The sequence below is a fragment of the Triticum urartu genome, chromosome 1A, assembly GCF_056163025.1.
Source record: "Triticum urartu cultivar PI428250 chromosome 1A, HENAU_Tu73, whole genome shotgun sequence".
Taxonomy (NCBI): domain Eukaryota; kingdom Viridiplantae; phylum Streptophyta; class Magnoliopsida; order Poales; family Poaceae; genus Triticum; species Triticum urartu.
Window position 1 is genome coordinate 445,131,341 of NC_141873.1, and position 26,213 is coordinate 445,157,553.

The following is a 26,213-nucleotide window of genomic DNA, read 5'->3' on the forward strand; positions in this document are numbered from 1 at the left end:
ATATCCGTATTGCCTAGCTTGCCTTCCACGCCAGGTAGAGTCCTATCCGGACACGAGACGAAGTCTTCAATCTTGTATCTTCATAGTCTAACAGTCTGGCCAAAGGATATAATCCGGCTGTCCGGAGACCCCCTAATCCAGGACTCCCTTAGTAGCCCCTGAACCAGGCTTCAATGACGATGAGTCCGGCGCGCAGTATTGTCTTCGGCATTGCAAGGCGGGTTCCTCCTCCGAATACATCACAGAAGAATTTGAATACGAGGATAGTGTCCGACCCTGCAACATAAGTTCCACATACTTCCGTAGAGAGAATAATATTTCCGCAAATCTAGTTTGCTGACTTGTTTTGTCAGTATGACGTTATGTCATGGCCCGGTGATTATTCGAACCGTTTCCTTTAACTAGCCCCGCACATAACGCGAGGCAGTTTTTCGACACGTCTTGTCAAAGCAGAGACCGTGTCCCCTTATTACGGGATTCTCAACAATACGGGCGTGGGTAACCCAACCGCGCCATCGATTATGGCGCTTGGGGGATAAGCGAGTTTTACCAGGCAAGTGGGGACGCTTAGTTTCGTCCGCCCATATAAAGGGATAAGGATTCACCTTTGTATCCACGCCTTCTTCCTCCTTTGCTCATCCGTTTTTGCACACTCGAGCTCTAGCGCCCAAGTCCGCACTTCCCACCTCAACCTTCTCCAACCATGTCCGGAGCGGGAGGCAGGTGGATGGTCTCCTCCGTCACGGATGGAGACATCAAGAAGCTGAGGAGAGCCGGATACCTGCCCGATGACATCGCGCACCGGCTCCCAGATGAGGGGCAGCTCATCCCCACCCCCAGGCCCCATGAGAGGGTAGTGTTCCTCACCCATTTCCTCCACGGACTGGGATTCCCTCTCCACCCATTCGTCCGGGGGCTCATGTTCTATTACGGCCTGGATTTCCACGATCTGGCCCCGAACTTCATCCTCCACATCTTGACGTTTATCGTTGTGTGCGAGGCCTTCCTCCGCATCAAGCCCCACTTCGGCTTATGGTTGAGGACCTTCAATGTCAAGCCGAAGGTTGTGGGCATCCACCAGGCGGTGCGAAGGCGCCATGGTGGGCAAGATGCCCAACGTAACATGGCTCGAGGGCTCCTTTGTGGAAACCATAAAGGGGTGGCAATCGGGGTGGTTCTACATCACCGAGTCGCGCGACCCTGTATGGGCAGCGGCCCCCGAGTTCCGATCTGGCATCCCCACGCGGCTCACCTCCTGGAAAGAGAAGGGCCTGTCCTGGGGTAGTTCGGGAGAGCTGACCGGACTCCAAACATGTATTCAAAACATGGTGAACAAGAAGCTCAAACTCGTCAACGTGGTCCAGGTCATGCTCCACCGCCGGATCCTCCCGTGCCAACAACGGGAGTTCAACTTGTGGGAGTTCGACCCGGCGCAGCACCAAACTCTGAACAGGCTCTTCGACACAACTCACGAAGATGCCTGGAGGGTGCTGTTCAAAAGCGCTGAGTTCCCCCTCCCATTACTGAGGATCACGGATTCAGCACGAAGCGCCAAGCCACTGCGGTAAGCTGCTTTACCTTTCACAGGATATTTATTTTTTATAGTTTGACTCCATGCGGGATCTAAACACTCGTTCCCTTGACAGGACTGGCAGGAGACGGCCGGACAGATCGACTGTCCGGCTCCTTTGCCCGAAGGCCCAGCAGACGCTCTTCTGGCGAAGATGCTGACTCCGGCTCCTAATACGGTGTCGAAGAAGACCAAGAAGGCCAAGGGAACCCGAAAGAGTTCCCGACGCCAGGCGTCGTCGGACTCACCGTCCGATGACTCTGTGGCGCACTCCTCCCCTGAAGACGAGCAAGAAGAAGAAGATGCTCCCCCTCCGGCTGGGGGAGATAAGAAAAGGAAGGCCGCCCCAACTGGGGGGCCAAACGGTCCAAGAAGGGAAGGACTCTCCTTCCAGACAGTTCCACCGCCGCCGACGAAGGCGAAGACGAGTGGTTGCCCAGGGCCAAGCCCCTGGAGAGATCGTAAGTATTCGGATACCAGAGTAACTCATAGCATTCCTTTGTCGCACTGCTTTTCCTAACGCCGAACATAATTATGCAGGCCGCCACGAGCCAGTATCGATGTATCATCGGATGGCTCCCTGGGCTCGTCGGACATGGATAGCGATCTAGTCCCGACTGCCACCTCCCCTCATCCTGCCGACGACGCCGAGGTGCTATCTCAAGAGGCACCGGATCGAGGGGAGACAGTCCCGGAGGCGCCTGAAGGCGACCTTCCGGACTCCGGGAGCCGAGGGGACAGGGCCCCTGAGAGCTCCGAGTTCGGCCCTCAGCCGAACACCGCACCGGAACCTCCAGTGGTTCCGGGCTCGGGCAGGCGGCCTCCTTCTAAGAGAGGCAAGACGCCTGTGCCGGTGACCTCCGTCCATCCAGAGGCGCTGGACAATCTGCTGGAAGCACTTCGCAGCGCTTCCATCGACGAGGAGCACCGTACTATTATGAGTGCGGTGGTCCAGAAGGTTCAGTCCGCCAAGAGCGGGTTGACTGAAGCCTGTGCCAGCCTTCTAACAGGCTTTCAGGTAAGTGTTTTAAAATGTAGTAGAAATATTACCGCATAGACAGTAGCCCTTGATGCTTTGTTCGGTGTTCACAAAGAAAAGCCGAACAGAGGATCAAATAATATCGCAGGAGTATAATATAAGTATGTCAATATGCATATGCAGGCTTCATTATATAAAAGAAGACGCGATTGCAAAATGACCTCGAGGGGTCCAGGAAAGAGCTCGGCCTTGTCCAGAGGCAGCTCGAGGAGAACAAGGGTAAGTAATACCCTGTCTATAGATATGTATATATAAAATAAGACGTGATTGCAAAATGATAGGATCATCGTATATTCGCCAGGGGCCACGACCGAGGTGGCGACCCTGAAGCAAGCGCTAACCAAGGCCGAAGATGTCGGCGTTCCGGGAACGTGGGTCCCCAGACTTGCCTACCTGCGGCCTGCGGCGTGGCTCAAAGGGGGCCCAGCATGGCCCGGCTTCATCAACGCAGACCCAAGACCCTCGCGAGGGGCCAAGCCTCGCGGGCGGACGACACGGAGCTTCCTCAGGCACGGCCACATCAGGCTGGCTCGCGAGGAGGCGGAGAGATCAAGGCGGGGTACCTCATGAGGTGCCCGTGACGCAAGCCATGACGACCAAGGGCGCCAGGCGGGCGCCAGCCCGCGCAGTGTCCTCCTTTCCCCTTTGGTGCAAAGGGAGCAAGCGCAGGCGAGAGCATCAAGCAAAGGCACCCGTTTCGGTGCAACGAGACCAAGACCAGTCCAACAGCAGGGAGGAAGTCATTGTGGAGCCCAAGCCAGCGTCACCACCAGAGTCTTTGGCAGGCGAGGACTAACTTTAGTCAGGATAAGTGTACCAGATGTTCCCCTTCAAAATGGCCAATTGTTGGCGCCCTTCCCGCTTAATATTTGGGAAGAGGCCCAGGGCCTTTGCCTATAAATAGGACTAGCCACCCCCGGGGTAGGGGGATCCAGAGTCGGCCAACCCAGAAACTAGCAAGGGAAAAATCGGATCGAGTAGCATCACAGAGAGAGAGAGAGAAGGGTGAATGAACTCCTCCTAGCAGTTCATCCCTACAGCCAAGAGCAGACCCTCGCGAGGCTGTTCTTCCTTGTATTGCTCATCATCATCAGCCCAAGAGGCAATCCACCACACCACACACTGGAGTAGGGTGTTACACCACAACGGTGGCCAGAACCAGTATAAACCCTGTGTCTCTTGTGTTGTTCTTTCCATAGCTTAGATCTCAGCGAGGCGGAGGGGTGCAAGTAGGTAGAAGGCGAAATCTCCGCACGCACCCCAGTGTTCGAACCTCAAGGGTCTGCCGGAACCCGAAATCCAACATTTGGCGCGCCAGGTAGGGGTGCGCCGGAATCCACCTTCTACCACTTTGTGCCCCGCCGCGTCGTCATCACCATGTCCGGCTACCAGGCGGGCAACCCAGATCCATGGGCGGCATGGCCCGCCCGCGCAGAGCCGCTCGCCTCGGGCGACCCCGTGCCCCAGGCAGCTCGCGGTCCGCAGGGCACTGCGGGCCGCGGGCGTCGCAGACAGGCTTCGACAGCTCTCACACCGTGGCAAGCGCGATCGGCAGCAAGGGCCTCCAATCACGCCGCGACCACGACACCGTACACCCGCCGGAGCAGGCGAACTCGAGGGCCGCGCTCACGGTGGCCCGAGAGCTGTGCAGTGCAGGCTGCTGGAGGGCGGCTGCGACGTGCTGCTGGAGTGGGTGGCGGAGCTCCTGGGCTTCGCCGCCTCGGAGGCTCACCCCTTCTGCAGCCAGCTCCCATCTCAAGCCCAGGGCGGCCCGCGCGGGGGCTTCACGCGCGCCCGCGGGCTCCAAGGCTACTCCAATGCCAGCGAAGCTGTCGGCACCGGACCGGCGGCGGCGCTACCCCCGCTCCCGGTCCGCAAAGAAGAAGGACTCGACGCGACCCACGGCCCTAGTGGACAGTCGTGCTACCACCCCACGTTGGGCGCGTCAAGCAGAGCTGCGTGGCACGTGGAGCACTACAGCATGGCCTTCGGGATGACGGCGCCAGAAGAATATGTGCCCCTCATGATGGACCAAGGACACCCTCACCAGGGCGAACAAGGCTTGCTCCTCAGCCCAAGCTGGGGGGACGAGGCACCAGAAGCTGAGCCCTTCCAGGAGCCCCTGGACGGTCCCACTGGCCACGCTGGAGGCAACGATTATCGGGTACCGCTAATTCCTCAGGAGCAAGCATACGCTAATCATGGTTCGCAGGAGGTGCAGGTCGCCACAGCGAGTAGCAGCCCCGCTCCCACAGTCTCCTACCCCTCGGGAGGAGGGCGCAGGGGGCTGTAGGAGAGGGCCGAGATCCGACATCACCACCGCGGCGTTCGGAGCAAGGTGTTCTCAGGAGGTAGGCCCTCTGCTGGGGAGGTGCCTCAGGGCCTGCCCCTGGCAGAGGACCCGTGGTCATCGGGGGAACCGCTGGCGACTGCTCTACCCCATTGGCGGTGTCCTGGTTTCCGGTCGTCGTTGATGGCACTAGAGTGTGGCGCAAGGCGGGGCCCTCGTCTGGCGATATGAAGCAAGGACGGTTCCTGTGAAGAAGGCCCAGTGCCTGTGAAGCTCGCCGCCCCGTGACACTCTCACGTAATAATGAGTGGGGCTGTACACGCCCCGGAGTCTCAGGGGTGCCGGCCTCAGGCCCTGGGGCTCCCTCCCACGCCCAGTGGCAGCACTTAGCTCCGCGCTGGTGAGAAGACGTCCAAGTCTAGATTAGGTGCCAGACGCGGCCTTTTGTCTGCTCTCATTGCTTTTCCCTTTGGTTGTCGCTTTCCCCCACTGGATTTAAGTTGGATTCGAATTTGAGATTTGCGTGTGTTCGGGGAAGGGGTGCTTAGTCTCATTCGAGCAATTTCTCGCGTTTTGGTTACCACTTCGCCTCAGCTGCCTCCCCTCGTGAGCCCCTCGCGAGCCGGGTCAGGCCTAGCTTGCGCGCAGCCCAGACTGCCGCCGCCGCGTCCTCTCAGGAGGGTTTTTTACTGCAGATCCTACGGATTCGATCAGGGAACACTCGGGACACCACAGCCTCCCACGGGCTACCTCAGGACCTGCACAGTACAAAGGTAAACTAGCCGACCAGCGCGTCGCTTAAGCCAACCACTTGGCGCGGGCACATGGGCAATGTAACGTCTACTAATACGATGAACACAAGTTTTACATGAGGGGCCCCCCTCCAAAATGCTCTCACAGCCATCAGGCCAAAACCTGAGTTCTATTCATGCAGGGTAAGGAAACAGGAACGATGCATGATCAGTCAGATAAATCCCCCAATGCGTCCTCAGGAGCACCACTCGAACCGTTGCTGGCGTCGCTGAACTCGCCATCACTGTCTGCGTCGCCGCCAGCGGCATCAGGGCCGTTCACCACACCGCCCTCGTCAACAGCCACGATCACGCCGTCGTTGTCTGAAGCGAAGGCCCTGACAAGAGCATCCACATTGTCTTCCACCCAGTGCGCTAGGTCGTCTCGGACGGCCTGGGGGACTGGGGCGATGGCGGCGTCGAAGTCGAAGTGGGGATCCATGTTCCGGAGATGGCTGAAGACGCGAGAAAAGGCGCGCCCGAGTAGGGCGCGGCTCCTCTCCTCCACCAACCTGTCGGCACTGACCGACCGCGCCTCCAGCCGCGTCACCATGTCGATGAAGAACTGAAGGTTGCCGGCGTAGTTGACTGCGTGCGGCTCGCCAACAGCTGCCTCGCAGAGGTTGCCCAAGGCTGTGTTGGCTCTCTCCCGGAGCGTGGTGAGCATGGGGCCGTGCTCAAGCTCCAGGATTCGCCGCTGATGTATCTCGTCCGCATTCTGGCGCGCGACGACCTCGGCCTCCTCCACCCGCTGGCGAAGAAGGAGCACCTCGGCCTGGGAGGTGGTTGACTCCCCTTGCGCTACCTCAAGGGCGGCCCGAAAAGCATCAGCCCGCCGCATTGCTTCCTCCAGCTTGGCCCTCAAGGCAGCAGTCCTACCTTCAGCCTCGGCCCGGATCAACTCCAGCCTCTCCTCGAACTCGTGCTCGAGGCTCAAGCGTGCCATCGCCACCTGATGTCCGACCTCCTCCAGGACGCAGGCTTCCCGTGCAGCGACATCATCCTCCACCCGCGTCACCAAGCGCTCCCTCGTCTCCAGGCGCTCGTACTCGCGGGTACGTTTGGCGGCTTCCAGCGTCAGCGCCTCCTCGCTCTTCTGGAGCTCTGCTGGGTCGCCAGAGGCCACCTTCATCGACGCAAGGGCTGCCTCGCGCAGCTCCACTTGCTCCTCCAGTGAGCGGCACCAGGCCAGGAGCTCCCGAGCACGCTCCTCCGGCGCCTCTCGCCACCGGTCGGCTTCCCGGGCCTCCTTAGCGGCCCGAGATCGGGCCTCCCGAGAGGCCACCAGCGACGCCTTGCCCTCTGCGTCGTCAAGATCGTGCTGACGGCACGCAAGGGCGATGGCGCTCTCCAGCTCGCACCTCTCTGCAGCCAGGCGCAGGCCCTCGGCCTCAAGGCACGCGTCTTCATCAGCAAGCTCCTCAGCAAGCAGGCTCACCGCGTCAGCCGCCCTTCGAAGGAATCCTTGGCGAAGAGCTCGACGCTCCTGGGCGCGCTCGAGCACGTCTTCCACACCATCATCTGCCCCGAGCAAGCGCCGGGGGCCACGAACCAACACTCCCCTTCCGGGCAGGGGGCTGGGGGCTGGCACCCTCGTGACGGCCGGGCACGTCACGCCAGAAGCCCAGCCTGGAGCTAGCCCGTCCCCAGACGAAGAGCGCAGGGAGCGCCTCAGCCAATCGCAGTCCACGATCAGGCGAGAAGCCCACGGCAGGCTGGCTATGCCACGAGAAGGGCCGTGAAGGAGGATCGTGAGGTGCGCAGGGCCACGATGCGCCTCGGGACGGTTCGCCTCTCCGATCGCCCTCACCACAAGGGATCTGCTGCTCGGAGCGCTTGAGGACGGTGGAGGGGGCGGAGCCAAGGGGGACGGCACCTCAGCCGTCTCCGCGAGCTCGGCTGGAAGGGGCCTGCGGAGCAAGGATTAGTAAAAGCAACAGAAGGATCGGGAGCTAGGAAAGGAGAAGGCTTACTCATTGGTGGCGAAGTACTTCCTACGCTTCAGCAGGCGACAAGGGTAATCGTCGCCCAGGGCCTCCCTTCTCTTCCGGAGGGCCTCAAAGTCCACGCGGAAGCGGCCCAAGAGTTGAGCGCAGGGATCAACCTGCGACGAAGACGGAGCATCAAGGAGATCCGCGTCAGGGGCGCCTGCCTGATGCGCGCAGCCAATCGCCTCGCCAAGAGAAGCGGCTGGAGCCTCAGGGGCCTCAGTCACAGGCACTGAGGGCAGCTGCTTGCCACCCTCAGCCTCGGCGGCACGGGCCCCAAGAGCTGCTCCCTCATGAGCATCGCCCGGCGCTGTCACCCCGTCGGGGGCCCCCTCGGCCTCTGGCACCTCATGCCTCCCTGCTCCGCCACTTGAGGAAGAGCCGCCTTGGCCAACTGGAAGGGCAGTCACCATCACTGGGTTCTCGCGAGGCCCCTGGAGGCCGGCGGGGCGCGGCCCCAACTCATCAAAGATAGGCATCTGGTTCACAAAATCGCCCCTGTTCTGGCAGAGGTACAGCAAGGCCCCTCCCTGCTGGATGCTGCCGGGGTTGGGGTCTCCAGTCAGGATCAAGAGCACTGTCCTCAGCACTTCAGGCGTCAGGTCCCCTTCCTGGAGCCTCATACGATCATCACGCCCGCTGAAGGCCCACATCCGGTGGGAGTGGCGTTGGAGAGGAGCAATGCGGCAAAGCAGGAACTCCTTGACCACCTTGGGCGCTGTCACGCCAAGCGACCTCAAGAACGTGAAGCGGTGCCTGAAGAAGACGAGCCAGGGGCTCTCGAGCGTCTCCTGGCCCCAACCCGAATTGGGGACAGTAGGCGAAGTTGGCTCTGATAGAAGGGGGCTGGGTACCCCTGCATCCACATACAGCCACCGCTCACGGAACCCAGCCGCGGGAAGAGGGAGCCTGAAGTCAATCCCTGAGGCCGCTGTCTCAGACGTGGCAACGAAGCTCATGCATGCCCAGCATTGGGTAGGGTCGACAAGGCGCAGAGAGAAGAAGTGGCGCCGCAAGGCAACCGAACGAAGGATGGCCATCATTGCCTCGCAAACAAAGGCAAAGACCGAAAGGAGGGTGATGGATTCAGGACCCAGATGCATCATGTGGATCTGATAGTGGGAAAGCACGGCATTGAAGAAATCGAAAAAGGGGGAACCAGACCCACCCACAAGGCGTCGGCAAAATACGGGACCTCGGTGGCTATCCTGTCGATGGAGAAGTGGGACGCGGGCCAGGCCATCGTCCTCCCGTATTCATTGAAGATAGTAGCCAGAGCCAAGCTGACCTTACCCAAGCCCTCGGCGGGGGCCGCCAGCGGCGGCGAGCAAGGCGGAGGCATGGGTTTCATCCCTCTTCCCTTCTTCGTCGGAGCCATGGCGATAGGAAGGGGGAGGGGAAGGTTCGAGATTGGGTTGAAGACGAAAGCTGGAGTTCGAGCGGAGGAAGAACAGAGGGCACTCGAGCAACAGAAAGGGGAGCGGCTGTGTACGACTACGAGTCCGCCTAGCAAGGTGCAAAATAAGGGGGGCGTGGGGGAACAGTGCTGCCCACGCCCAATCAACCGCCACGCGGCGCCCAAGGCCGCAGGCTGTTAGGGCCCGTGGCGCTTCGCCCTTGTCCTTTCGCCTCCCTACATGGCCAAGTCCGGGCATGGCTTGGGCCCGGGGGCTACTGTCGGCATTCTGGGAACGGGGGTCCCCAAACTTGCCTACCTGCGGCCTGCGGCGTGTCTCAAAGGGGGCCCAGCACGGCTCGGCTTCATCGACGTAGACCCAAGACCCTCGCGAGGGGCCAAGCCTCGTGGGGCGGACGACACGGAGCTTCCTCAGGCACGGCCACATCAGGCTGGCTCGCGAGGAGGCGGAGAGATCAAGGCGGGGTACCTCACGAGGAGCCTGTGATGCAAGCCATGACGACCAAGGGCGCCAGGCGGGCGCCAGCCCGCGCAGTGTCCTCCTTTCCTCTTTGGTGCAAAGGGAGCAAGCGCAGGCGAGAGCATCAAGAAAAGGCACCCGTTTCGGTGCAACGAGACCAAGACCAGTCCAACGGCAGGGAGGAAGTCATTGTGGAGCCCAAGCCAGCGTCACCACCAGAGTCTTTGGCAGGCGAGGACTAACTTTAGTCAGGATAAGTGTACCAGATGTTCCCCTTCAAAATGGCCAATTGTTGGCACCCTTCCCGCTTAATATTTGGGAAGAGGCCCAGGGCCTTTGCCTATAAATAGGACTAGCCACCCCCGGGGTAGGGGGATCCAGAATCGGCCAACCCAGAAACTAGCAAGGGAAAACTCGGATCGAGTAGCATCACAGAGAGAGAGAGAGAGAGAGAAGGATGACTGAACTCCTCCTAGCAGTTCATCCCTACAGCCAAGAGCAGACCCTCGCGAGGCTGTTCTTCCTTGTATTGCTCATCATCATCAGCCCAAGAGGCAATCCACCACACCACACACTGGAGTAGGGTGTTACACCACAACGGTGGCCCGAACCAGAATAAACCATGTGTCTCTTGTGCTGCTCTTTCCATAGCTTAGATCTCAGCGAGGCAGAGGGGTGCAGGTAGGTAGAAGGCGAAATCTCCGCACGCACCCCAGTGTTCGAACCTCAAGGGTCTGCCGGAATCCGAAATCCAACAGAAGATAACGCGGCCAAGGAGCGCACCGAGCGAGAGAAGCGTGAGGCTCGGGTGGGCGAGGTGCAGCAAGAGCTCCAGGCGCTCGTGGCGAAGCATGAGGCGTTGGAGCTTGACTCAAAGACGCGGGAGTCTGAGCTTGCCACGGCCCTCGAAAGCGCAAAAAGTGCCAAGGCCGAAGCCCAAAGGGCCCTCCAGGAGATCAATGCAATGAAGAAGATAGCGGCGGGTAAGGCTTTCTATATGCAAAGCAAGAATGTAAAAGTAAATTACCGATTACTTACCCGAATCCGGAGCTCTCCAGGAGCATTGGCAGATTTGCCCCGCAGCGTGTCCGATGCCGCACAATTTTACCAGACTGAGGATGGAAGCTCAACGGAGAAGCTATTCTGGTCTCAGTATACTGAGGCCGAACACCCGGTGCCAATGAGCGACCAGCTGAAGCAAATGGTCGAGCTACATAAGGCGGCCGATCAGGCCAAGAAGGGTTTTATAGTCCGGCTGTGGCCTGGCGACGCCCTTCCGAACAGCTTCTTCGGCCTGGTGAGGCAGCTTGTTGTTGCCTGCCCGCGGTTGGAGGTCGTCAAGTGATTTGTCTGCATTGAGGGTGCACGCCGGGCTTTCGCCCGTGTGAAATTGTAGTGGGTCAAGCTAGACGCCATGAAGCTGATCAAGGAGGGGCCGCCAGAGGGCAAGGAGCACCGCCACCCCGAGATGTACTATGAGTATGTTCTGCCGGGTGCCCATCTCATAGCGGACAAGTGTTCAAAAGATGTAATATTTGAGTGGGACTTGCTCGTTTTATCCTGTATTTATGAAAACTTGTTTCATGTGTGCTATGCAACACTTCTTTGAATTTAAAATATTACCTTATGTTTGGTTGTTTATCCAATCTGAGAGATGGCTAGTCCTTGGCTTCTGCCCCCATGCCACGAGTGCTGGGGTGTTCGGGATAAACCTGAGCACTCTTGTTCCCATGTTTGGGTCCTTCGAGGGAGGTGCTCAGCACAGCGAACAAGGCAACCGGACTAATAATGCTTTATCACTCTCACTTAGCCATAGAATTCTATAATTTTAAATTTTGGCGAAGCCCCTGGTATTCGGAAGGCCGAATTTGGGGCGCGATACACGCCTTTAAGCCGGACAGGGCCGGCCCCTCGCTCTAAGCGGCATAAGTCTTTAGGGACTCGAAAACCTTGCCGAACAGCGACCAGTCTCTCGCCTTATCGTGACAGTCAGTTTTAGCTTTCTCTACTGAGGTGCTGAACCCAGCAGAACCGGGGCACAATCGCAGTAGTTCTCCTAGCGCTACCTTAGCCGATAGAGCGGAATGTAAGGTACCAAAACATTGGAGCCGGGCAAACCCAACATTTGACCAAAGACATGATTCGGAGCTGATGCATATAATGCTATAAGTTCGGGGTGCCGCACTTGTGAAAGTGTTCGGACTTTTCACACCGTATTGTGGGGTACGTAAGCCCCTGGTGTATTGGCCGTACCAAAGTGTATGGTTGCAAGGCGTCATTAATGAACTCATAGATATATATATATATAACAAGAATGCAATAATAGTCGTAATGTCATGCATTGGTTATTCAAAAAATTGCGTTAAAGCAGAGTGATACAGATAGTGTGATAGGCAAAGAGTAGGACTATGTCCCTTCCAAGGGAAAGCTGAGGAATGATATTAAATTGAATATTTCGTCGTTACTGTAATCCACATGGGAATTCCGTGGTATGACGTAGCTGTCTGCCTCCTTGGTTGCTGCATCATGTGTTCGGCAATAGTGCTGCCGGACAGTGTTTCCAGAGATTAAGGTCCTGAAAAAAAAGAAAAATAACCAAACGGGAAGCCCCTAGTGCGGTTTAAGCCGCGTCTTGGGGTGTGCCGCAGTTGTGCTCCCCTCCCCACCTGTGCCCATGGTATTTTTAATGCGTAATTTTGTACACATGGCACGAGTTTCGCCGTTGGGATGGGATTGGGGTGGCCGCCGTATTGCGACGCGAGCTCAGATCGCGCCAGGCGGTGTATTTGCCGATTGCTCCGAGCATGCTTGAAGGTGTCCGGGCTTTGAAGTGCCGAACTGGTTGATTGCCTTGACAGGCTGCTTTGCACTTCTGCTGCAAGGGCCGCGGTGTGCTCCTCTATTCGGAGAGAGAGCTCTGTGTTTCCATTGACTGTAATAACTCCGCGAGGTCCTAGCATCTTGAGCTTGAGGTATGCATAATGCGGTACCGCATTTAATCTAACAAATGCGGTTTGCCCGAGCAGCGCGTGATAACCAATGCGGAACGGGACTATATCGAAGATTAACTCTTCGCTTCGGAAGTTATCCGGGGATCCGAAGACCACTTCCAGTGTAATTGAGCTTGTGCAATGGGCCTCTACACCTGGAATGACGCCTTTAAAGGTCGTTTTTGTGGGTTTGATCCTTGAGGGGTCTATACCCATTTTGCGCACTATGTCCTGATAAAGCAGGTTTAGGCTGCTGCCGCCATCCATAAGGACTTGAGTGAGATGAAATCCGTCAATGATTGGGTCTAGGACCAGTGCGGCGAATCTGCCATGACGGATACTAGTGGGGTGGTCCCTGCGATCGAAGCTGATCGGACAGGAGGACCAAGGGTTGAACTTTGGGGCGACTGGCTCCAACGCATATACGTCCCTGAGCGCATGCTTCCGCTCCCTCTTGGGGATGTGGGTTGCGTATATCATGTTCGCCGTCCGCACTTGTAGGGGAAACCTCTTCTGTCCTCCAGTGTGCGGCTGCCGGGGCTCCTCCTCGTCATTGCTATGCGGCCCCTTGTCCTTGTTTTCGACGATTAACTTGTCGACCTGCTTGAACACCCAACAATCCCTGTTGGTGTGATTGGCTGGCTTGTCTGGGGTGCCGTGTATTTGATACGAGCGATCGAGTATACGGTCCAAGCTGGACGGACCCAGCGTACTTTGTTTGAATGGCTTTTTCCGCTGACCGGGTTTAGAGCCTTTGAATCCGGCATTGACTGTCGTATCCTCGGTATTTTCGCTGTTAATGCGGCGCTTATGTTTGTTGCGACATGACCTGCTATTGTCGTCCTTGGTATCGGAGGTACCATGGTTCTTTGATATGTTATTACTACGAGCCAGCCAGCTGTCTTCTCCCGCACAAAAGCGGGTGATGAGCATCATGAGAGGTGCCATAGATTTCGGCTTTTCCTGACCAAGGTGCGGGGCTAGCCACTCATCTCGGATGTTGTGTTTGAAAGCCGCTAAGGCCTCTCCATCCGGACAGTCGACAATTTGATTTTTCTTTGTAAGGAACCGAGTCCAGAATTGCCTGGCCGACTCTTCTGGCTGCTGAATTATGTGGCTCAAGTCATCGGCATCTGGTGGTCGCACATAAGTGCCCTGAAAGTTGTTGAGGAATGCGGCTTCCAGATCTTCCCAATAGCTAATGGAGTCCGCTGGCAAGCTGTTAAGCCAACGCCGCACTGATCCTTTGAGCTTTAGTGTGAGGTATTTGATGGCGTGTAAGTCATCACCGCGGGCCATGTGGATGTGGAGGAGGAAATCCTTGATCCATACTGCGGGATCTGTTGTGCCGTCGTATGATTCAATATTTACAGGTTTGAAACCTTCTGGGAATTGATGATCCATTACTTCGTCTATGAAGCATAAGGGGTGTGCGGCGCCTCTATATTGGGCTATATCGCGACGCAGCTCGAATGGGTCTTGCCCGCTGTGTTCGGCCCGGCCGGATTTGCTTTTACTGTATCCGGCGTGACGTTTATCGTCTCGCAGAGTTGTGTGCCCTCGTGATCCGTAGATCGATCTTGCATGCTTTGCTTTGTCCTCCAATATGTCTCGCAGGTCTGGCGTATCTCCCCATGCCTTTTTATTTGAATGGCCTCGGGGTGGAGGCTGAGTTTTTGGCTAGAATGCCTCTCTATCGCGGCCACGAGGTGGCCGATCAGCCGTATCATACGCTTCTTCCTGCAGTCGGGGTAGTAACCTGCACTTTGGGTAATTCTTGGAGGGGCGCTCGAGTTTATATTCCTCGACCGCGAGGACTTCAGTCCATCTGTCAGCTAGCATATCTTGATCAGCTTGAAGCAGCTGCTGCTTTTTCTTCAAGCTATTTGCCGTGGCCATAAGCCGGTGCTTGAAGCGCTCTTGTTCGACGGGATCCTCTGGTACGGCGAATTCATCATCGCCGAGGCTTGCCTCATCTTCGGAGGGGGTCATGTAATTGTCATCCTCCTCCTCTCCGTCTGCCGCTCTCTCAGGAGGGCTGGCTCCTCCATCCTCCTGCTCTAAATCTTGCTGGAGGGGATTGTTGTTGTCTTCGGCACTATCGGAGTGTTATTATCTCCTGTGCCAGTATCACCACTTTTTCTTTGGCGGGACATAGAGCGGCGCCGCTGACGTCGGCGCTTGGGTTGATTCTTGGAGGGGTCATCCTCTGTTATCTCGTCGACATTGCCTTCTTTGGGTGTATCCACCATGTATATGTCATATGACGAGGTGCCTTTCCAGTGCCCTATAGGCGCTGGTTCATGTTCATCTCCTACATAGTCGTCCATACCGTCGAAGTCTTCGGAGTCGAAGTCGAGCATGTCAATTAAATCATCGATAGTGGCTACGAAGTGGGTGGTGGGTGGGCGTCAAATTTCCTCGTCGTCCGCATCCCAATCCTGTTGGCCATAGTCCGGCCAGGGCTCTCCTGACAAAGAGAGAGACTTTAGTGAATTCAGAATGTCGCCGAAGGGCGAGTGCTGAAAGATATTTGTGGCGGTGAATTCCATGATCGGCGCCCAATCGGATTCGATTGGCAGGGGCACGGACGGTTCGAAATCCGGAAAACAGTCCGGCACCTTGGAGTCACGGGCTTCGCAGAGGATTAGGCTGGTGTTCGGCTCGATCGCCGTTGAGACTGCAGCCCCTGAGGCGGTGTCTAGCCACCCGTCCCCGATTGGTGCAGTTGGCTCTGGGCTACAGGTCGGAGCTGATGCGGGCGTGGCCTCTGGGGTACTGTTCGGCGGCAGAGTTAGGTCATACCCATCGTGACAGTGCAGCCTGCCCGGCTGTGGCTCAAATCCGTCGAAGATCAAGTCTCCGCGGATGTCGGCCGTGTAGTTCAAACTTCCAAATCTGACCTGATGGCCAGGGGCGTAGCTTTCAATCTGCTCCAGATGGCCAAGCGAATTAGCCCGCAGTGCAAAGCCGCCGAACACGGAGATCTGTCCGGGGAGAAAGGTCTCACCCTGGACCGCATCGTTGTTGATGATCGAAGGATCCATCGGGCCTAAAGGTGACGACACAGAGGAACTCTCAATGAAAGCACCAATGTCGGTGTCAAAACCGGCGGATCTCAGGTAGGGGGTCCCGAACTGTGCGTCTAGGCCGGATGGTAACAGGAGGCAGGGGACACAATGTTTTACCCAGGTTCGGGTCCTCTTGATGGAGGTAAAACCCTACGTCCTGCTTGATTAATATTGATGATATGGGTACTACAAGAGTAGATCTACCATGAGATAAGAGAGGCTAAACCCTAGAAGGTAGCCTATGGTATGATTGTATGTTGTCCTACGGACTAAAACCCTTCGGTTTATATAGACATCGGAGAGGGTTAGGGTTACACAAGGTCGGTTACAAAGGAGATATCCATATCCGTATTGCCTAGCTTGCCTTCCACGCCAAGTAGAGTCCTATACGGACACGAGACGAAGTCTTCAATCTTGTATCTTCATAGTCTAACAGTCCGGCCAAAGGACATAATCCGGCTGTCCGGAGACCCCCTAATCCAGGACTCCCTCAGTGCTAGTGAACATGTTGATGGAGATTGACCCCCTCCTGATGAGAGGATCGTCGGTGATGATGATGGTGATGATTTCCCCCTCCCATAGGGAAGTTTCCCCGGCAGAACAGCTCCGTCGGAGCCCTAGATTGGTTCCTCCAAGGTTCCACCTCGTGGCGGCGGAGTTTCATCCCGTGAGCTTGCCTATTATTTTTTTCCTCGACGAAAGACTCCATATAGCCAAAGATGGGCATCGGAGGGCCACCCGGGGACCCATGAGGCAGGGGGGGCGTGCCCCCCACCCTCGTGGACGGTGGGTGGCCCCCTTCTGGTACTTCTTTCGCCCAATATTTTCTATATATTCGGAAAATAATTCCCGTGGAGTTTCAGGACTTTTGGAGATGTGCAGAATAGGTCTCTAATATTTGCTCCTTTTCTAGCCTAGAATTCCAGCTGCCGGCATTCCCCCTCTTCATGTAAACCTTGTAAAATAAGAGAGAATAGGCATAAGTATTGTGACATAATGTATAATAACAGCCCATAATGCAATAAATATCGATATAAAAGCATGATGCAAAATGGACATATCAACTCCCCCAAGCTTAGACCTCGCTTGTCCTCAAGTGAAAGCCGAAATAGAAAAATATGTCCACATGTTTAGAGATAGAGGTGTCGATAAAACTAAAATACAGACATGAGGGCATCATGATCATTCTTAGAACAACAACATATATATTTTTTCATATGATCTCTTATGCTAAAGTAACAATTCAATCACACTTTCAAGTATGAATCATAAACTTCATTGAGAACCAACAAAATCTAATCTCAATCATTGAGGCAATTGCAATTTATCATAACATCAAAAATAGTCAATAAGAGCTTTTCAACAAGTCCACATACTTAACCATCATTTATTCTTTCACAATTGCTAACACTCATGCGATATTTATGGTTATGAAGTTTTAATCGAACACAGAGAAAGATTGGGGCTTATAGTTTTGCCTCGCAACCTTTTACCTCAAGGGTAATGTCAACTATAATAGTTCATGAAAACTCACATCCAATTAGCTATATGTATCAGGATCTTTCCAACACATTATGCTTGCCAAAGGATAAAATATAAAAAGGAAAGGTGAAGATCACCGTGACTCTTTGCATGAAGTATAAGACAAGAATAAAAGATAGGCCCTTCGTAGAGGGAAGTAGAGGTTGCCATGTGCTTTTATGGTTGGATGCACAAAATCTTAATGCGAAAGAACGTCACTTTATATTGCCACTTGTGATATGAACCTTTATTATGCGGTCCGTCGCTTTTATTTCTTACACATCACAAGATCGTATAAAGCTTATTTTCTCCACACTAATAAATCATACATATTTAGAGAGCAATTTTTATTGCTTGCAACGATGACAACTTACTTGAAGGATCTTACTCAATCCACCGGTAGATATGGTGAACTCTCATGGCAAAACTAGGTTAAGGATATTTGGAAGCACAAGTAGTATCTCTACTTGGTGAAAAGAATTTGGCTAGCATGAGAGGGAAAGGCAAGCTCAACATGTTGGATGATCCATGACAATATAGTTTATCTTAGATGTAAGAAAACATAACCCAGTACATTGTCTTCCTTATCCAACGTCAACTCTTTAGCATATCATATTTTAATGAGTGCTCACTATCGTGGTTCTAACTCTGACAGTGATGTAGGGGGGTGTGTATGGAGAGGTTAGATCTTAGCTATGGAGGAGTTGTAAGCACACGAGGATTACGAGTTCAGGCCCTTCTCGGAGGAAGTAACAGCCCTACGTCTCGGTGCCCGGAGGCGGTCGACTGAATTATGTGTGTATGAATAACAGGGGTGCGAACCCTTGATACTGAGGACGGGGGTGGCTTATATAGAGTTCGCCAGGCCCCTCCAGTCCTCAGTAATGCAGGGTTTAAAGTACATTAAGACTGGGGGTTACTGGTAACGCCCTAATAAAGTGCTATGATGTCCATAAAAGCTATTTAATGACCGACCATTTGCGTGCAGGGTGACTTTAGATCTCCTGGCAGTCGAGTGGTTGGATCTTGGTCGAGTGATTGCTTCGTGGTCGAGTGTCTTGAATCCGTCGAGTGGGATACCTCCAAGTCGATTGAAAGGTGAATTCTTCTAGGGATGTCCTTGGGTAGGGTCCTTAGGACAGGTCCATGCCCCTACCCTAGGTACATAGCTTCATCATTAGCCCCCGAATGGATCGAGGTTCGAGTGGGGAAGGAGTTGGGGATCTTTCCGACTGGTTCTTCATGTTATATGAACGTCTTGTTTGGGATCAATTGTCACGGATGACGTCGTCAACTTCTTTCAGTCGCCTTGATCCATTCTTGGCCTCTTGTCGAGTGAATTTCTTTACTTGTGAAGTTCCGAGTGACGGTGTGAAAAGGATCTTCTGTTTGACGAGTTGTTCTGCGGCCCACGGATTTTGCGAGATTTGAATTTCGGGAAGCGCGCGGGACGGGGGCAGCCGCAGTAATCAGATGGGATAGGACGGAAGCTCCTCGATCCCCGTGCCACCTTTTTCACCACGTACCGCGCGCATGCCTGTTGCGGGATTTTAAGGGATTGCCTGGGACTACCAGTCAGCCACTCGGAAGCGACCTCTTATACGCTGCTGGCTCGGGACCCCCGAACAGTGCGCCTTCACTTTTCCCCCTTCCTTCACAAGATCCTCCGCCACCTCCGCTCTCACCTTGGTGCCGTAGGTCTGTTCGAGCTTCGCCGGCGACGATGGTGAAGGAAAAGACGTCGGCTCTGGAGCGCGCGAAGAAGGCGGCGGTGCAGGGGAAGGGGAAGAAGTCCGCTCGGGGCGGATCTTCCTCGAGGACTGCCCTGCCCAAGGATTGGATCCAGGGCGACTGGATGCCGTTGGCGATTCGGCAGGATGATCTCGATGATCTGGTCGAGGGGGGATTCATTCCCCACGAATCTGCGCGTCTCCCGGGGAAAGAAGTCGAACCCCAGCCTCTTGATGGTGAGTGCGTCCTCCTCACCACCCATATTGATCGTGGATTCTCTCTGCCTCCTCATCCTTTTTTCCGGAGCTTCTTGAACTTCTTCGGAGCGCAGCTCCATCACTTTACTCCCAATTCTATTGTGTATCTTGTTGCTTTCGTTTCCTTGTGTGAAAACTTCTTGGGTTGTCGCCCTCATTGGGGACTCTTCAAGCACATCTTCACTTGCCGCTCCCAGTCGGTCAAGAAAGCCAAGTCGAGTGACGAACGGACACAGGTGATCCAGCTGTGCAGGGGCCTGGCGATCCAGATGAGGGGAAAAGTTCCTTTCCGTCTATCACTATTCCCAAGTCAGTCCATGGGTGGCAGTCGACTTGGTTTTACTGTAAAGACCAGGTGACCCCAGGACAGTCGACTGGGCTTCCCCCTTTTTCTCTGAATCAAGCACAAAAACCTGCCTGTCTGAAAGTGACGCCGGAGGAAAAGGCGCAAGTCAAGGTGCTGGTCGGTCGAGTGGTTCAGCTTGTCCGCGAGGGTGTGACTGGCATGGACTTGTTGGAAGTCTTCCTTCGGAGGCGCATCCAACCGCTTCAGGCTCGTGACCACCCGATGTGGCTGTACTCGGTTCTCGAAGACACCACTCGGATTCACCCAGAGGAGGTCACTGACGAGATGTTGGAAGGGTGGCTGTCGAGTATTACAGGGAACAAGGACAACCCCCGAGGAGCCAGGAGGATTCCTCCACTCGACCAAACATACGAAGTGGACAAGGTCTGACCTTGCGTTTCCGACTGTGATCTTGCTTTCTTTATTTGTTCTCTTTGGATCAGTCGATTGACTTTTGTCTTGTTTGCTGTCCTCTAGGCCATTACTAAGAAGTACTCGACACCCAATGGAGCACAGGAGCAGGCCGAGGAAGGAGAGGCGAGCGGAGGCGAAAGTGGAGACGAGAGAGAACAGTGGGAATCTGACGGCGAAGGAGAGGGGGATGACGACGACGACTCCAATGAAGAGGAGGAGGAAGAAGTCGAACCTCCCTGCTCGGAACAGCGATCCAAGCTTACACACGACCCTGCGCGGGAACGTGGTAAGGCGACTGTCCCTGTTGGGCAGTCGTCGAAGCGCCCTCAGACCTCATCTCCAGCGCCGACAGAAAAAGCTCCCAAGCACCCACGCGCGATGCCGTCCAAGACGCCCAAGGCTCTGCCCAAGATGAAGATGACTGTCCCCACCATTTCTGGGTAATAGTAGAATTTGTTTTCCTTTGTTGAACGTGACGGACTCTTGGTCGACTCATTGAATAAGCTGACTGACTTTCAAAATTTGCACTGCTGCCACCTCGGAGATCTCCGCCAAGGACGATGATCAAGAGATGGAAGACGCTGTTACCTCCAACCCCGATATGATTACTGATGCTCTGCTTTTAGTCGACTGATGATTTCTTATAATTCCGGTCGATTGGATTTTTCTTGTAGCTCCTCCTCATGTCATTGACCTCCCTGATGATGACGACGAAGTGCCGCTGAGGGCGCGAAGGAACAGGAAGGCGCCGGCTGGAAAGACCCCACAAACTACTCCGGTGCCTGAGGCCGTAGTCTGGGAGGGTGGTGATACCACTCGGGCTTCTGTGACCTTCGCTGAACCTCTGACGAGTGTCCGGCCTTCGACGTCGACTGCAAATCCGCCTTCGCTTTTTGCCACACACCATGTCCCTAGGACCAAGTGGGTGCCGCTAAAGAGGCTATACGCCAGGCGGGGATCATGATGGAGCAAGTGAAGGTGGTTCAGGAAGCCAGCCAAGCAGCTTATGACGCGAGTTCAGCTCTTCAGAACAACGTCCAGGTCAGTCGATTCACCGCTTGTTCTGTTAGGATATGCTATCTGAAGAATCTCTTTTCCAAAGATCTTTATATCTGTACACCCACTGGGTGTGTCTTATCTTTTTGACGAGTGGGGGCGCGCTAAGTGCACCCACTGGGTGTAGTCTCTGAGACTACGGTGGACTGTTGGTAGTCGACTGTAGTCTTTATATTGTGTTGCTTTAGTTGAACTTCTTCACTCGGTCTGGTCAGGCCATGTCGAATGGAACTGTACACGGTCTACTGCGGGCAGTTGGTTTTTTTGGTCGAACCAGTGGGGGCACGCTGAGTGCACCCACTAGGTGTAGTCCCCGAGACTACTGTCGAATGTTTTTGATTCGGCTGTAGTCTTAGAAACGCCATCATTGTCTCTTGGTTACTCGGAAGCAACTTATCTTGGATGTCTGTCGACTGATTTTTTTTTGCAGAAATCCTGCGAACTTGTGGCTCACTACACTGAGTTGGAGAATAAACAGATCCAGCTGAACCTTGACTTGAAGCTTGCTCAGGAGAACTTGCAAAAGGCGAGGGACCAAGCAAAAGGTATGGCTGGTGAGCTTTTGTCGACTATCCTTTCTTTCTGGCCGTCCTCGATGTTGATCTCACTTGTTATTTTGCAGACAAAATGGAGGAGGCTCTGAAGAAGAAGGATCAAGACCTTGCCGAAGCGCAGAAGGAGGCCCTGAACAAAACGAAGCTTGCTGAAGAAAAACTGGCTTCAGTCGGTACTCTTGAAAAGGAAAACTCCAGGCTGAAAACTGCTCTCGACGCGGCTAATCAAGAAGTCAGCCGTCTAAAGAATGACAAGATAGCTCTGAATGACAAGGCAAGTGAACTGGCAGGGAAGAGGAACGATCTAGAGGCTTATCTCGGTGGACTCGCCAAGAAGCTGTTCGTCATGCTCGAGGGTAATTACTCCGGCCCAACTGACTTGCAGTTACCAAACCTGCGTAGAGCCACTGACTTATCCTTGAATTGTGTTTATAGAATTCTGTCAAAACTTCGAAGAGGAGACCAGTCGAGTGGAGATAGACTTGGACCCCATCAATTCTCCAATGAAGGACGAGGCTGCTATGAACGTGCTCCGACTGGAATCTCGTGTTGCCGGCATTGTTGACTATCTTGCTTGGTTGAAGGTTGCGATGTCGCGGATCGACACGTCGCTCTGGCCTAGGATGACGCTTCAGAATGACCTCGAGTCCCTGATGACTCGACTGAATGAAGTCCCAGGTCGAGTGGCGGAATGGAAGAAATCTTCTGCTAGATGTGGCGCCGACGTCGCTTTGTCTCTGGTCCGCGTCCACTGCAAGGAGGAGCGAGAAGAAAAGTTGGCCGCCATCCAAGTTGCTAATACCATGAAGCACAACTTTCAAGACTTCATGGAGACTTTCATTGCTGCTGCCACTCGCATTGCAGACGGGATCGACTTGGACGAGTTCGTCGCCCCTTCCAGTCCTCCGCCTGAGGAATAAAAACTTTTATGCTTCATTTTAAATTTGCCTCGGAATGCCGAGTGGATTTTGTAACCGTTAAACTCTGTCGAGCTGGAGGCTCGAGTACTTTTATCTGCGGTCTAGGACCTTTGGATCTTATCTGAACTTGATTTATCGTTGAATATCTTCATGAATTATCTGTCGAGTGGAACTTGTTCTTCACTCGAAATAACTTTGTATTTGTGGTGCAGCTCCGAAGGAGAAGGTAGCAGTCGATTTGCACCTCGTCGTCCTTGCGGATTGGGATGTGTTCCGTACTTAGGCGAGCACTGGGCTGCAGCTAAGCCCCCGAGTGGAAGGTCTGCTCTCCACTCGGTAGGATTTTAAAAACTTAGGCGAGTACTGGACTGCAGCTAAGCCCCCGAGTGGGAGGTCTGCTCTCCACTCGGTAGGATTTTTTCAAACTTAGGCGAGTACTCGCCTGCAGCTAAGCCCCCGAGTGGGAGGTCTGCTCTCCACTCGGTAGGATTTTTTCAAACTTAGGCGAGTACTGGACTGCAGCTAAGCCCCCGAGCGGGAGGTTTGCTCTCCACTCGGTAGGATTTTTTCAAACTTAGGCGAGTACTGGACTGCAGCTAAGCCCCCGAGTGGGAGGTCTGCTCTCCACTCGGTAGGATTTTTTCAAACTTAGGCGAGTACTGGGCTGCAGCTAAGCCCCCGAGTTGGAGGTCTGCTCTACACTCGGTAGGACTTTTTCAAACTTAGGCGAGTACTGGACTGCAGCTAAGCCCCCGAGTGGGAGTCTGGCTCACCACTCGGTAGGATTTTTAAATACTTAGGCGAGCGCTGGGCTACAGCTAAGCCTCTGAGTGGGAGTCTGGCTCACCACTCGGTAGGGTTTTTAAACACTTAGGCGAGCACTGGGCTGCAGCTAAGCCTCCGAGTGGGAGTCTGGCTCACCACTCGGTAGGATTTTTAAACACTTAGGCGAGCACTGGGCTGCAGCTAAGCCTCCGAGTGGGAGTCTGGCTCGCCACTCGGTAGGATTTTTAAACACTTAGGCGAGCACTGGGCTGCAGCTAAGCCTCCGAGTGGGAGTCTGGCTCGCCACTCGGTAGGATTTTTAAACACTTAGGCAAGCACTGGGCTGCAGCTAAGCCTCCGAGTGGGAGTCTGGCTCCCCACTCGGTAGGATTTTTAAACACTTAGGCGAGCACTGGGCTGCAGCTAAGCCTCCGAGTGGGAGTCTGGCTCGCCACTCGGTAGGATTTTTTTTACAAACTTAGGCGAAACGGATTCGCAGCTAAGCCACCCACTGGGGGATTTCACACGCAAACAAAAGCGACAACAATTATAGGAAAAATTGTAACACTCTTGTCTTTGATAAATAGACTACAGAAGTTTTTCTTATTACATCTCATCCGAGTGAGAATTCAAGTGTAAAAGGGGTGGAGCAGTTCTGCATTCCAAGCTCGTGGCTCATCGATCTGGCGATCGACATTGTAAAGGTGATACGCTCCATTGTGGAGGACTCCGGTGACGATGAAGGGACCTTCCCAAGTAGGAGCGAGCTTGTGTGGTTTCTGTTGATCCACTCGGAGGACCAAATCTCCTTCTTGGAAGGCTCGACTCTTCACATTTCTGGCATGGAATCGACGCAAGTCTTGCTGATAAATGGTCGATCGGATCATAGCCATTTCTCTTTCTTCTTCCAGGAGGTCGACTGCGTCTTGCCAGGCTTGTTCTGCTTCATCTTCGGTATAAAGCTCGACTCGGGGTGCATTGTGAAGTAGATCACTCGGCAGGACTGCTTCCGCTCCGTAAACCAGAAAGAACGGAGTTCTTCCAGTCGACCGATTCGGGGTGGTCCTCAATCCCCACAGAACTGACGGAAGCTCATCGACCCAAGCGCCTGCTGCGTGTTTGAGATCACGCATCAGCCGAGGCTTTAGTCCTTTGAGAATCAGACCATTTTCCCTTTCTGCTTGTCCATTCGACTGGGGGTGGGCGACCGATGCGTAGTCGACTCGTGTGCCTTGAGAGGCGCAAAAAGCTCTGAACTTGTCTGAATCAAAGTTTGACCCATTGTCGGTGATGATGCTATGCGGGACTCCATATCTGAATGTTAACTCCCAGACGAAACTGATAGCAGTGCAAGCATCAAGATTCTTGATAGGCTTAGCTTCAATCCATTTGGTAAACTTGTCGACTGCCACAAGCACATGTGTGAAACCGCTCCTGCCTGTTCTCAATGGGCCAACCATGTCCAGTCCCCAAACAGCGAAGGGCTAGATGAGTGGAATGGTCTTCAGGGCTGATGCAGGCTTGTGCGACATGTTGGAGTAGAACTGGCACCCTTCACACTTGTCGACTATCTCTTTTGCCATTTCATTCGCTCTTGGCCAGTAAAATCCCGCTCGGTATGCTTTAGCCACAATGGTCCGAGAGGACGCATGATGACCACAGGTCCCCGAATGGATATCATCAAGGATTATCTGACCTTCTTATGGTGTTATACACTTCTGACCGACTCCAGTCGCGCTTTCTCTATACAACTGTCCCTTTATGACTGTAAAGGCCTTGGATTGATGGACGATCTGTCGAGCCTCTTCTTCGTCCTCCGGGAGTTCCTTTCTCAGGATATACACGATGTACGGTATCGTCCAGTCGGGGGTGATTGCCAGAACTTCCATGATTAGGTCGACCACTGCCGGAATTTCAACTTCAGTCGGATCTGTGCCACTCTTTGGCTGCGGGGCTTCATCTGTAAAAGGATCTTCTTGGACTGATGGCGAGTGGATGTGTTCCAAAAACACATTGCTGGGGATGGCTTCTCTCTTGGAGCCTATCTTTGCCAAATCATCAGCCGCTTGATTTTTCAGTCGGGGGATGTGATGAAGCTCTAACCCTCGAATTTCTTCTCTAACTTTCTCACTGCATTGCAATAACCAGTCATAGCTGGACTTCTGACGTCCCACTCCTTCATCACCTGATTAACCACCAAATCTGAGTCGCCATAGACCATGAGGCAACGGACGCCGAGTGAAATGGCCATGCGCAACCCATACAAAAGTGCTTCATATTCTGCTTCGTTATTGGAGGAATCAAAGTGAATCTGGAGAACATATCTAAGCTTATCTCCTCGGGGGGAAACCAATACTACCCCAGCACCGGAACCATTCAGCATCTTAGATCCATCGAAGAACATGGTCCAGTGCTCCGAGTGAACTTGAGTCGGAAGTTGCTGTTCAATCCACTCGGCGACGAAATCTGCAATTTCTTGGGACTTGATAGCTTTCTTTGCCTCAAACTTGATATCTAGGGGAAGAAGTTCAATCGTCCATTTGGCCACTCGACCAGTTACATCTCTGTTGTGCAAAATCTCTGATAATGGAGCGTTGCTGACGACTGTAATGGAATGATCAGAGAAGTAATGTGCAACCTTCTTCGTGGTCATATAAATGCCATATACAAGCTTCTGGTAATGAGGATATCTATGCTTTGAAGGAGTCAAAACTTTAGAAACATAATATACTGGGCGCTGAACTTTGAAGGCCTTTCCTTCTTCTTCCCGCTCGACCGTAAGTACTGTACTGACAACTTGTCCTGTGGCTGCAATGTAAAGCAGCAAAGGCTCCTTGCTGATTGGGGCAGCAAGCACCGGCTGGGTGGAGAGCAGAGCTTTGAGCTCTGTAAACGCTGCATCAGCTTCTGGAATCCACTTGAACTTGTCGGACTTCTTCATCAGTCGGTAAAGAGGCAATGCCTTTTCACCGAGGCGAGAGATGAATCGACGTAAAGTGGCCAAGCATCCTGTAAGCTTCTGGACGTCATGCA